Source organism: Aquarana catesbeiana, linkage group LG01 (assembly GCF_042186555.1).
Source record: "Aquarana catesbeiana isolate 2022-GZ linkage group LG01, ASM4218655v1, whole genome shotgun sequence".
Taxonomy (NCBI): Eukaryota; Metazoa; Chordata; class Amphibia; order Anura; family Ranidae; genus Aquarana; species Aquarana catesbeiana.
In genome coordinates, this window is record NC_133324.1 from 210,491,340 (window position 1) to 210,503,796 (window position 12,457).

Genomic DNA, 12,457 nt, shown 5'->3' on the forward strand with positions numbered 1-12,457 from the left:
CATTTCAAGGCAAATTCCTTTCCCCGTTTAGCAGATAGATGCTATCCGGAGGTATACCACGCAACATGTACTGAGTCCAAAACTAAGGGAGTTTCTATCCTATTAGCTAAGTCTATGATGTTTCGTCTTACCGACAAGCTTATAGACCTCGAGGGTAGATTTCTTTTCTTGAAAGGCACGTGGAAAAACAAACCCGTGACCTTAGCAAATGTATACTGTCCCAATTCAAATAGGGTGCCCTTTCTGAAAAACACTATTTCGAAACTGGCTGCATTCCAGACAGGTCTCTTGATACTGTGAGGGGACTTCAGTATGGCTCTAGACCCACTATTAGACACATCCACTGGCACCTCCTCATTCCCCTACTCTGCGCTATGTCAAGTGAAACTCCAGTTAGCCTCACTTACGTTACATGACACCTGGCACACTCTCAACCCCCGAGAGAAGGATTACACATTTTACTCGATACCACACAACTGCTACTCGAGGCTGGACTATATTTTCATACACCAGACCGACTTATCCTACCTAGCAGATGCTACCATTGAAAACATGGTACTATCTGATCATCACCCGATCACAATGACCCTACGATTCCCACAAGGAGAGGGGTTCACTAAAATCTGGAGAATAGATGCGTCCATCTTAGCGGACCTGGGAGATGCATAACACATCAGACAGGCCCTCTGGGACTATTTCCACAATAACGACACACCGGATGTGACTCCCATGGTCCAATGGGAGGCACATAAATGTGTCATATGGGGACGCCTTTTGGCCATTGCAGCTAGAGGTTCAGCATAAACATACTGGGGCTATTCGAGTAGCACAAGAGCTAGCAGACACGCGAGCGTTGTTGGTCGAAGAACTCTTTAGAAGGGCACGAAAACATTATATATTACTGTCACAGAAACTATTTTACGAGCAGGGCAATAAGGCTAGGAAGCTACTGTCCAGATGCCTGCAAAAACGCACACTTGCCTCCACAGTTCACCATGTGACTGATCACTTAGGGAAATCCCACACTAAAAATGAGGACATTGCACAATAATTCCTCCGCTTCTATAGCAAACTTTATAACCTCAGTGAAACTACCTGTAGCCCTACAGAGGACAAGGCTCACACTCTAACCTGATACGGGAGTTTCTAGGCAAGTTTAGCCCATGGGCTCATACTATATACCGACCTGGGTAGGAAGGGATCAAGTAGGCTTTGTTCCGGGCAGGGAAGCCAGAGACAATACCATTAAGGCCCTAAATTTACATCACTGTCTGACTTTGACCCAGGGAGAGGGGTTCTTCCTGTCAATGGATGTTGAGAAGGCATTCGATAGGGTGGCCTTGGACTATATGGATGCAGTCCTTGAAGCTCTTGGATTAGGAAGATGTATGCGTACTTTTATTGGAGCGCTCTGTGTAAATCAGACAGCTAGTGTCAAAGTCAACGGCCGCCTATCGGACGCCTTCCCCATTCATAATGGCACAAGACAAGGATGCCCTCTTTCTCCTTTACTCTATATTCTTACCCTAGAGTCCCTTCTTTGCTGCATCAGGGCCAACCCAAACATAAAAGGTATCGAGGTCCACCATAAGGAATACAAGATTGTGGCCTTTGCGGACAACATCTTGCTTTTCCTTTCAGCGAAACTGACGTCCCTGCCAAAAATCATGCCAGTCCTCAAACAATTTAAACATATTTCTAACCTAAACCAACTTTCTTTGCAGAATACAAGAAGTTATGTCAATCTTTCCTATGGGGATCCAAACAGGCACGCATCGGATGGGTGAAATTAGTTCTACCCAAAGCCAAGGGAGGACTGACTTACTGTGTTATTATTGGGCGGTACATTTGACTAGGGTTGTAGACCGGAAGATACATGCCAGTTACAAAGATTGGGTAGATCTTGAACGAATGATGTCAGGATATGATCTTCGCCTACTCCCTTGGTTCTCCAAAAAACCCACATGCCCTCATCTCCACACACACACCCTCATTGGGGCAACCCTTCATAAATTCCATAGGGCCTGTAAATTACATACGCTTACAGCCACGGAGTGCTCGATTACCCCTATCAGGGGTAACCCTGACTTTCTTCCAGGATTAGCTAAATCCTATCTAGCTCAGGAATGGCCTTATACAGAGATGCTTGCAAAACATTTCTTCCATAGGGGCAAGTTTATGTGACAACAAGATCTAGCAACGTTGTCTAACACCAAATCCTTTCCTCTCTGGTCCTGCATTCAGTTGAAACATTTCCTAGACAACCCGGGGAGAAGGGTAGGCTATACGAAAACACCCACTGTGTTCGAGTCTCTGTGCTCGAGCTCGGCTCCCCAGAATCATATAATCTCAACACTCTACGCTTCCATGTTTGTTATTCTGTACTACACTCAGACCATGCATTCTGGGGACCGGCGCTGGACAGGGAGATTGAAGATGCTCACTGGGATCACGTTCACCTATCCATCCACAAGGGATCTCTCAATGTAAACGCTCAGGAAAATGGATATGCAATTAAAACGAGATGGTATAAAACCCCGGAACTGCTTCACAGAATATTTCTGACAATATCAGATCCATGTTGGAGATGTGAAAAGGAGATGGGCACTTTCCACCATATATGGTGGACATGCACATTAATCCAGCCATATTGGAGGAAAGTACATGAAGTAACAACTACCATCTCTTCACTACCTCTGGAATTCTCTCCAGCGCAATATCTCCTTCATCTATCTCAAATCCCCCAAAAGAAATACTTTAAGTCGGTATCCATGCATACGATAAACGCTGCTAGGTTATGTATTCCGGTATATTGGAGATCCAAATTTCCCCCTCTACCAAAAATTGGATACATTGTATTAACCACATAGAGACAATGGAGGAGCTGATCCACACTTCACAGGATAGGATATCTAGCTTTTCAGCGTGGCTTACCTTTACCTGGGAGGCGTGGCCTTTAAAAAGTCACAACAGTATCAAGCACTGACACAGAATAACGACTGATTCTTGGCCGAGAGTCTATGTCATTGTAATTGACGTTTGGTCTACAGGCAATACCACTTGCATCATCATACATGGCTCACCTGCAATATCTGGTAGTGTTGGTCCACTATAATACTATGCTGAGTGTAGACGGAGAGGGCAGCTGGTGGGACTCCCCACCCCCACTCTGTCTAGTAGCTTATCTCTACGTTGCCCATCCCCCCATCCCACCATACAAACCCCTCTTCCCCAGTTTTTATTTTTTCTTCTTCTTCTCTTCCCCTCCTCTCCTCTTTCTCCCCTCCCGCTCTTTCTTTCATCTCGATACTTATACCTCCTGTACTATTATCCACTTCTCTCCTTATACCCTTCTGTCCTTCTTCTCGGAGCTTCAGGGTGTGGCAGAAATTGAATAGAAAGAGAAACGGAACTGCTAAAACTGATCGTTGATATGGCCGAGGTTTAGAAAACAATTATATCTAGAGTAGCTGGACTTGTCCAGTTTCTGAGTTAACTTCGGTAGACTCTCAATTAGAATTCTTTACTAAAATGAAGAATAGAATCAGTTACATTTCATAACATCAAAGCATTTAAGGAAAGCAGATATAAACAAGCATACTATACTAGATGAATTGCCTTACGCTCTATATACTGTTTAATATGTTTACTTATGTAGGCCTCTTACTATACATGGCCTGTTCTTCTCAACATATGTAACATATGTACATAACTGTTCAGCCATATGACATGTTAACCATTGATTGTTATTTTGGTACTTTGTTTCTGCCTTTTTATGCTGTATGATGCTTAAAACTTACAATAAAATATTTATTTTTGGAAAGAAAATCAGAACCGAGCGGACAAGAACGCACTGAAAATCAGAAGCGAACTATAAATAGAACGCACTGAAAGACAGGAATGAACTGACAAGCACGCACTGAAGAACAGATACGAACCGACACAAACTGAAAAGCAGAAATGAACTGAAAAGCACGAGGCTGAAAAGTGCGAATCGTCTCTCACCAAACTTCTATTAACACAAGATAAACACGAGATTAGCAGAAGGAGCCCAAAGGGTGGCGCACTGACTATTGAACTTCCTTCTTATCGGCTTGTACGTCACCACATTCACACGTTCGTAATGGTTGGCCAACATTTGTGTGACCGTGTGTATGCAAGACAAGTTGGAGCCAACAACCTTCGAACAAAAATCCACGGTTTTGTTGTCGGAAAGTCCAATCGTGTGTACGAGGCATAAGAGTTTATCTTTATTCATGATCATTTTGGGGGGGTTACTGGTCCTAATCACTTATTGCAATATTATGGTTTATTCACACTGTTTAGAATTAATTTGGGTAGTGACACCTAATTGTCACCCACTAGGGGTTTAGGCTATTTTGATTTAGTCTTGCTATAATTTTTTATTTCTAACCAGGGACACCATAAGGTGTGGTATTTTCTTTGATTTGGATTCCATAATGGGGGTTTAATGGGATATTTACTGGCAAGGTGTATATCTAACACTTTGGTCTGTTAAGGGGTATTAGGATGAATTTGTGTCTTTCATTAGGTCATTGTTCTGTTGAGGGGTATTAGGATGAATTAGTGTCTTTCATTAGGTCATGTTCCAGCGGCTCTATTTTGATCAAGATTCTAGTGGAGACATTTAGCTATTTGGAGGCATTTAGTAATCTATTACCTTTTTTATATTTTTTTTTATATTTTTTCCTTTAACTTCAAATTTATTTTTATTATTATTTCTATTTCTAATAATCTTATTTTGAATAGTGTTTGGGTGCCTCGCTTGTTTTTAGGTGAGGGTTGCCCATAACCACAATGGCGTTTTTGGGCCAATCGCCCGGGACTCAGAACAAGGTGTGGTTTTGCTTTATAAGGTGGTGAGTCAACACGCTGCCCATTCCCCATTGACAACGTTGTGTATGACCAAACGCGTCTGGAGGAGGGTACTTGTTGACGTCACCATGCTGTCTGTACTAGGAGGATGGGCCCATGTTGTGAGCCGTCCGGCTACGTTTTAATCCATGCACATTTTAAAACTACTAATGTAAGTACAATAATCTATTTTTAAGAACAACGAGTTAGACAATATTATGCTATGGTCGTTTTTTCTTTTTGGGTTTTTCCGGAATGAGATGGTCACGGATTGTACAGCACTGGCAGTGTGTGAGAGACATTGCAGCCATCCACCCTGTTGATCATTCATAGGATCTTCGGTGCAAGTAAAGGCCTTGGCTGGGCTATAGCCACATGCCTTGTTTGCTTGCTATCTGGTAAGCAGGAATTCTTTAAGGTGGCGTCACACTTTTTGATGTGAATCACTGTGGTGGCATTGCAATTAAGATTTACCTTATCATTCCGATTATAGACACATATTGTCATGATATGCAATTAAGGAGCCACCTATGTCTGAGGCGGAGAGACAGCTGCAGACACACATGGCTCCAGTAATTTCCACCCTCCTCCATCCTCCTAGAGTACAGGACAACGCTCTCCCCTTAGGATGCAGACAGGCTGCAATCTCTCCTCCATCCAGCCCGTGAGACAGGACAGGTCCACACTACCCCACAGTCCCACTTCAACAATTTAAAGGAGAACACACACCGTCAACATACCACATAGAACATTTGAACGTGGACTGGTATGGAACACAGAAAAACTTACTTTTCATCTCAGGCTACACTTCCCAACTAGCCATCCCTTTTATGTACACATGTTGGCCTACCGGCCCATACAGACTGTGCCCTGGTTCTCAAAGGCTCTGATAAAGAGGTTATGCTCGAAACGCGTCAGCCGACTCTAAACACTCACCTCAACATGGGCTTGTGTTATTTTTAACCTATTTTTAATTTCCATGCTTTACATATTTTGTTACCTGTTTGCATGTAACGTAGTATTGGTATTATTTATTTGTTTTTATTTCATATGAATACATTTTACACTTTTTGATGTGGGCAATCGATCACGCGCCCTCCATCCACCTTTCTCCATATATGCAATCAAGGATGCACTAATAAACAACAAAAATTACCGAGCTTCTCTAGACAATGATATAAAACTAAAAAAACGTATGAAATTGAAGCTGCAGTCTTAGAAGTGAGGCATGCACTAATACAATTTGGGACTTTATCAGCGTGGCTTCTCCTTTACTTGTTCTTCTATACACCATCATCACCATGCACACCTTTAAGTAACTTCAGACCAGTCATGGACAAAGTTTCAAACATTTTGAATAATGCAAGGTAACAGTTCAGCATAAAGTTTAGTCTTTTCTTAACATCCCTAGTCCCCTAACTACAGGCTTATGTCTGCAGGTGTGAAAAAGAAGGCGTCTCTAAGTGAAGATTTATTCACAAGCAAAAAGGGATTGAAAACACTTACAGGATCATAGCAGAAATCAGGCATATAAATATAGATCCTCATGCAATCCGCTGTGTCCTTCATCTCATGGTGGGGAGAGAGAGAGCTGTCCAGCAGCTGTCAGAGTCCCAGGATGATGTGCAGGAACAGGGATGTGAGGAGACAATGAGGCAGCCAAGGTTCCAGAACCAGGCTGGAACGCACGCGGCTGGAGTGATGTCAGGTGAGGGTGGTGGGTGGTAATGCGTTTCGGAGCATGTGTGGCTCCTTTGTCAAACCTACGGCCACATTTACACAGTTGGCTTATAAGGGATGCGAGGGAGGAGAGAGGGGAGGAACATTGGTAATTTGGATGATGTGACTGTGAGGAGTGGGAGTGTGTTACCGAGGGCATGCTGGGGGCATGCCCATCCACAGGCATACATATATTGATCATGTCATGGATGTAAATGGTGGCAATAATCTAGGTGAATTTTGAGCGGTAGCCAGGGGCATTCAAAGATAAGGATCATTTACAATAAAATGAAATAAAATAAAGGTACACCATATGGCGATTGTGCAAGCATATAGGCATACATAGGTGAGCATAACTTCTTAAAGGGCCAGGAAGAGAAGGGAGGCATTGAGGTTTGGTAATTTAGATAATGTGACCGTGGGGCTGGAGTGTGTTGCCGGGTACATGCTGGGGGTGTGCCCTGTTGCAGGCATACCCACATCGATCATATCGTGAATGTAAACAGTAGCGATGAAACAAACGTACATATAGGTGCAATTGGAACAAAAGCCAGGGGCATTACAAGAAAAGGAGCATTTAAATGAAGGTACTTCATGCAGCAACTGTAAAAGCATATATAGACAAGCATGGATTCTTAAAGGTCCAGGCAGAGAGCAGAAAATAAGTATATGTAAGTAGACAGGTGACGGTAAGGAGGGCATGTATTGGACCTCAGCAGTCTGTAAAGGGACAGGCAGTGGACAGAAAAAATAATAATAACAAAATATGGTGATGTCTACTGAGGAAGACCTGTGATTGGCCGGTACGTATCTAGAAGGGAGGAGCTGATAGTCACGCCAAGCCAGGCACTGTGTATGTGGACACGGTGGTGCTACTCTGTAGGTTTTTATGTGATTTTAAAAGTTTTTATCTTGTAAGTGCAACTTGTCTGTTTGGGGGCTTTGAATAAATTTGTATACGGAGAACACTATGGTCTCTATACTTATTATTTACATGTCCTGAACTCATGGAATCTTGAACCAAGCTGGGAGATGATCTGCTTCTTTTGATATTAGTGAGCTGAGTTACCATTAAGAAAAGAGCCATCTGGATTACCCACCATTGATTGGGAAGAGGAAGTGAGAGCAAAGAGCTAGTGGGGAGATCCGCAGTTTTGACTCATCTGGGAAGTGAGCGCGCATTTTTACTGGTGGTGGTATGCACTCCTTTTGAGGACGAACAATCACTGTGGTGGAATTGTGAGGATACACTGATCACAAGAAGAGTTTTTCATGTTTTATTTCTTCATTTTTTCATTTTATGGACTATTTATTTATATGTAAGATTTATTTATTTTAGAGATTTGCACTTTACATTTATAATTTTACACACAGCGCTACATTTATTTATTTACTATCCATTTTGAAATTAGTGTGGTGTACCACTTGGAATGTTTAGCAGCTGTGCACTTTTATTATTAGGTTATATTATTACTTGTGGCGCTGATTGTTTCATCTTATAATGAAATAAATATCTCTCTTTGGACTTATTGGGAATCTCCAATTGTATGTAGCAATAATAAGAATCAGACGCCAATGATGCATAGGTTTCCGTATTGTTCTGCCCACGTAATGAAGACCACAGGGGCAGGACAAGCAGTAACCTACATATTCTGTAGAGCAAGCGTAGAACTCCTTAATTTTGTATACATTCCTTTTGACTATGAATTATTTGTGTCCGTGGTGGACAAAGCTACATGTGAGATACAAGGGTTTCTGGCACTGATATGTCCCAATAATAGAAAAGAATTTAATTGATGGGGATGTGTATTTGGTGATTTTCAAATTACTGGGTGTTATTTTCCCTTTGATGTTAGGGGCTTTTCTATAGGAAAATTTGGGTCTTGTTGGTATACTGTTTTTCAAGTGGGGGTCCTGCAGTAATATGGGCCAGTGCTTCTGCACTATATGTTTGTTGTGGAACTGAGTGGTGAAATGGATGACATTTGTGTTGTCAGTTTGGTTTACTAGGGTGTCAGGTTTTATGTATGTAGTATATAATATATATTGTTTTTAATAAGAGGAGATGTATCCTTTTTCTCAATATTTTTGTTTAAGGGTTTCACTCTGGATCTGGTAATTGGCTTGTTTTGTACAATTGTGCCTGAGACCATAGAATTGGCTCTTGGGGATGTTGTTCAACCAGCAAGGGTGATGACAGCTGTTGTAGTGTAAAAAGGAGTTACATAGTTACTCCTTGCTGTAATTTTTACGGTCCCAAATGATTATTACATCGTCAATGTAGCAGCCTTAGAAGATGATACTGGACATTAAGGGGTTCTTAGCCCATATGTCTTGTGCCTCTCAGTGACCCAAGGTTAGGTTAGCATAAGATGGGCGAAATTAGTTCCCATGGCAGTGCCGTAGGTTTGAAAGTAGTAGTTGTCTAACCACTTGCCGACCGACCACCATTGTTATACGTCAGCTGTTTGAAGAGTGGGAGCTCATGGGAGCTCACGTGCAGAAGCGAACGCATACTTGAGCAGCGCTCGCATATGAAAACGGTGTTCAAACCACACATGTGAGGTATCACTGTGAACGTTAGATCGAGAGCAATAATTCTAGTCCTAGACCTCCTCTGTAACTCAAAACATGCAACCTGTAGAATTTTTTAAACATCTCCTATGGAGATTTTTAAGGGTAAAAGTTTGTCACCATTCCACGAGCGGGCTCAATTTTGAAGCACGATATGTTGGGTATCAATTTACTCAGCATAACATTATCTTTCACAATATAAAAAATTGTGTTAACTTTACTATTGTCTTATTTTTTAATTTAAAAAAGTGCGCTTGTAAGACCGCTGCGCAAATATGGTGTGACAGAAAGTATTGCAATGACCGCCATTTTATTCTCTAGGGTGCTAGAAAAATATATATAATGTTTGAGGTTTCTAAGTAATTTTCTAACAAAAAAATCTGATTTTAACTTGTAAACACCAAATCTCAAAATGAGGGTCTGTCCTTAAGTGGTTAAACTGAAAATAGTTATGCATCAGGCAAAACAATGTTGTATCTAAGATTAATTGAACTTGGCTTGGATGGATGGACGTATCTTCCATCAGGGAGTTTTGTATGGCCTGCATGTCGATGTTGATGGGGGATAAATGTATATAATGATTGGACGTCCAAAGACAGCCAAGAATAGGTAGGGTTCCATTGGTATGGGTCTAGTAGCTCAAGCAGGTGTATTCTATCTCTAATATAGGATTGTAAGGTTTGCATGAGCGATTGCAGGAAATAGTCTAAGTATTGAGAAAACCCACTGGTGATACTGTTCATAGAGGCTACTTTGGGTCTGCCTGGGGGATTGGTAGTGTGCTTATGTACCTTGGGTAGGTGGTAAAAGTATGGTGTGTGGTGATACTGCTTGACTAAAAAGGACGCTTTGTTTTTGGTGATGACATGGTCTTTGAGTGCCTGGTTGACCAAGCTTCGGTGGTGAAGCCAGGTAAAGGGTCATTTGGTGGTCTTACTTATGTATGTGAGTCTCCCAGTAGTCTCATAGCCTCCTTAGTGTAGTCGCTTTTGTCTTGTAACACAATGCTACCACCTTTGTTGGCTGGTTTTATGATGGTGTTCTAATTTGTTTTAAGAGAGTTAAGGACTAGTCTTCCTTGGTATGTGAGGTTGTATCTATAGTAGGAATGTTTGTCTCACTTGCACATTTGTAGTAGCTCTGAGTAGACCATTCGATAGAAGTTTTTTTCGGCATGGACCTTTGGATTGCGTGGGATAAAAATTGGACTAGGGCCTGAAGGCAGTGTGTTTCACTGGGGAAAGCTGATGAGATGTTGAGTATACAGGGTGTGTCTAGTTCAGGATCGCCCGGGTTGAAGGATGGTCTTGTTCCTTCTAGGTAGAGTTTGTCTACTATCTTTAGGGCAATTTTGTCATCTATGATGATGCTGTAGGTAGGAGGAGGGGTGGTAGTCTCTACATAGCGGAGTGAGGACTCATTTTGGCCACTTATATATTGTAAAAATGTTTTACTGTTAGATTCTGAATACATTTGTTTAAGTCTTTAAACAGCTGGAGGGCATTGGGTTGTAGACATGTGCAGAATGGAAAAAATGTGTTTTGTTTTGTTTCGTTTAGATTCGTTATTTACATAAATTAGTTTAGTTAAATTTGTTTCATTTGTTTAAATCATTTTCGGAATTTGTTTTTTTGTCTATTTGTTTCCGAATGTATTCAAATTTTTCTAATTCAAATTTGGATTGATTTGAAAAGTTTTTGAATCCAAAAATTTTTTGAATTAGAATAGTTTTCGAATTTGAAAAGTTTTCCGAATTCAAATAGTTTTTCAATTTCCAAAGAGAATAAAATAGAATAGAAAATAAAGGAATAGAATAGAAAAAAATAGAATGGAATAGAATAGAATAGAATAGAATAGAATAGAATAGAAAAGAATGTAACAGTAAATAAAAGAATATAATATAGTAGAGTAAAACAAAACAAAATAGGATAGAAAATAAAAGAACAGAATAGAATGGAATTGAATAGACTTTAAAACACCTTTAAGACCAGAAAAAAATGTACATACAGGCAACCCCCTTTCAAATCTTAAGGAGTTTAAAAACCACCTTTCAGCCCTATATTCTACCTCTCCTTTTCCTACTTATGACCTTTGGCAGCTATTATCCTTCCACTCTCATAAAGGCTTAACGAATGTGGATATCACAGTTCCAGATTTTCTGGTCTCTACAAAAAGATGTAAAGATGTCCACTATACTAGTCTTGCCCTTGGCACAACTCTTTATTCAAATAAAAATATTTTTTTCTTCTCTGTAAGACAGGCCATACATTAACTGATTTTCTTTCCTTCAATCACAGGTTAAAGGAAAGAAAATTGCTTGATTCCCCCATCAATCCAGTCAGTGATATTGGGGAAATCCCTCCTGTGGAGCTATTGTATTTTAACAGTGGGAGGTTTCCTAGCCATCAGAATACAATGATCACTGCTTGCGGCTATAGCTGCTGGCAGTGATCGCATGGACAAAATCAGACAGGTTGGTTGTACTGAAGTCGAACAACTTCAGTACATCCAGCTTGCCCATACATGGATCAAAATTCATCCAGTTCCTGATGAACCAGCTGAATGTTGATCTGTGTAGGGCCAATGTAATGCTTACTGCAAGTCATGGTTCCTACGTGGAACAAAGACCCTCACAGCTGGTCTAAAGTCATTACTCAGTATTGATGTCAAGATACTTAACAAAGTTCTAGCCTGTAGCCTTAATTCTTGTTTTACCTAGTTGATTACGATTGAGCAAGTGAATCAAATCCCTAAGCAACAGGCAGGGGCGGTATTCATATGATATTATATCTTAACTATATAGCTCATTCAAACTCACATGTGTTATTGTACTTTCCCTTTACATCTTTAAAGCTAATGATATATTTTCCTGGTTTGATATAGAAGCAGTACTTCAACACTCGGGCTTTGGTCACCAATGTATGACATGGATTACTACACTAAAGTTTACTGAATGTGAGAAACATATATTGTATTGCTTTGCTTTGTTGTCCTTCATAAAACAACAGCCTGGGGGCTGAAGAGCATCAGGCTCTTCTGTGTGATGGTATGGCATTACATGGGTAGTATTTGTAATTTATAAATTGCTACCCACTGTTATAAAGTGTACCTAATAAAGGATGATGTGGGAGCCGAAGTGTGGGAATCCCCAAAAATTCTGTGCTCCTTTTATGCCAATGAGCCTCTCTGAGAGTCTTTCAAACCAGGGACTCATTTTAAGTTTAGTGAACACCAGAATCAACATGATAATAAAGAAGATCCTTTTGATTACCTTTTACTTATTTTCAAC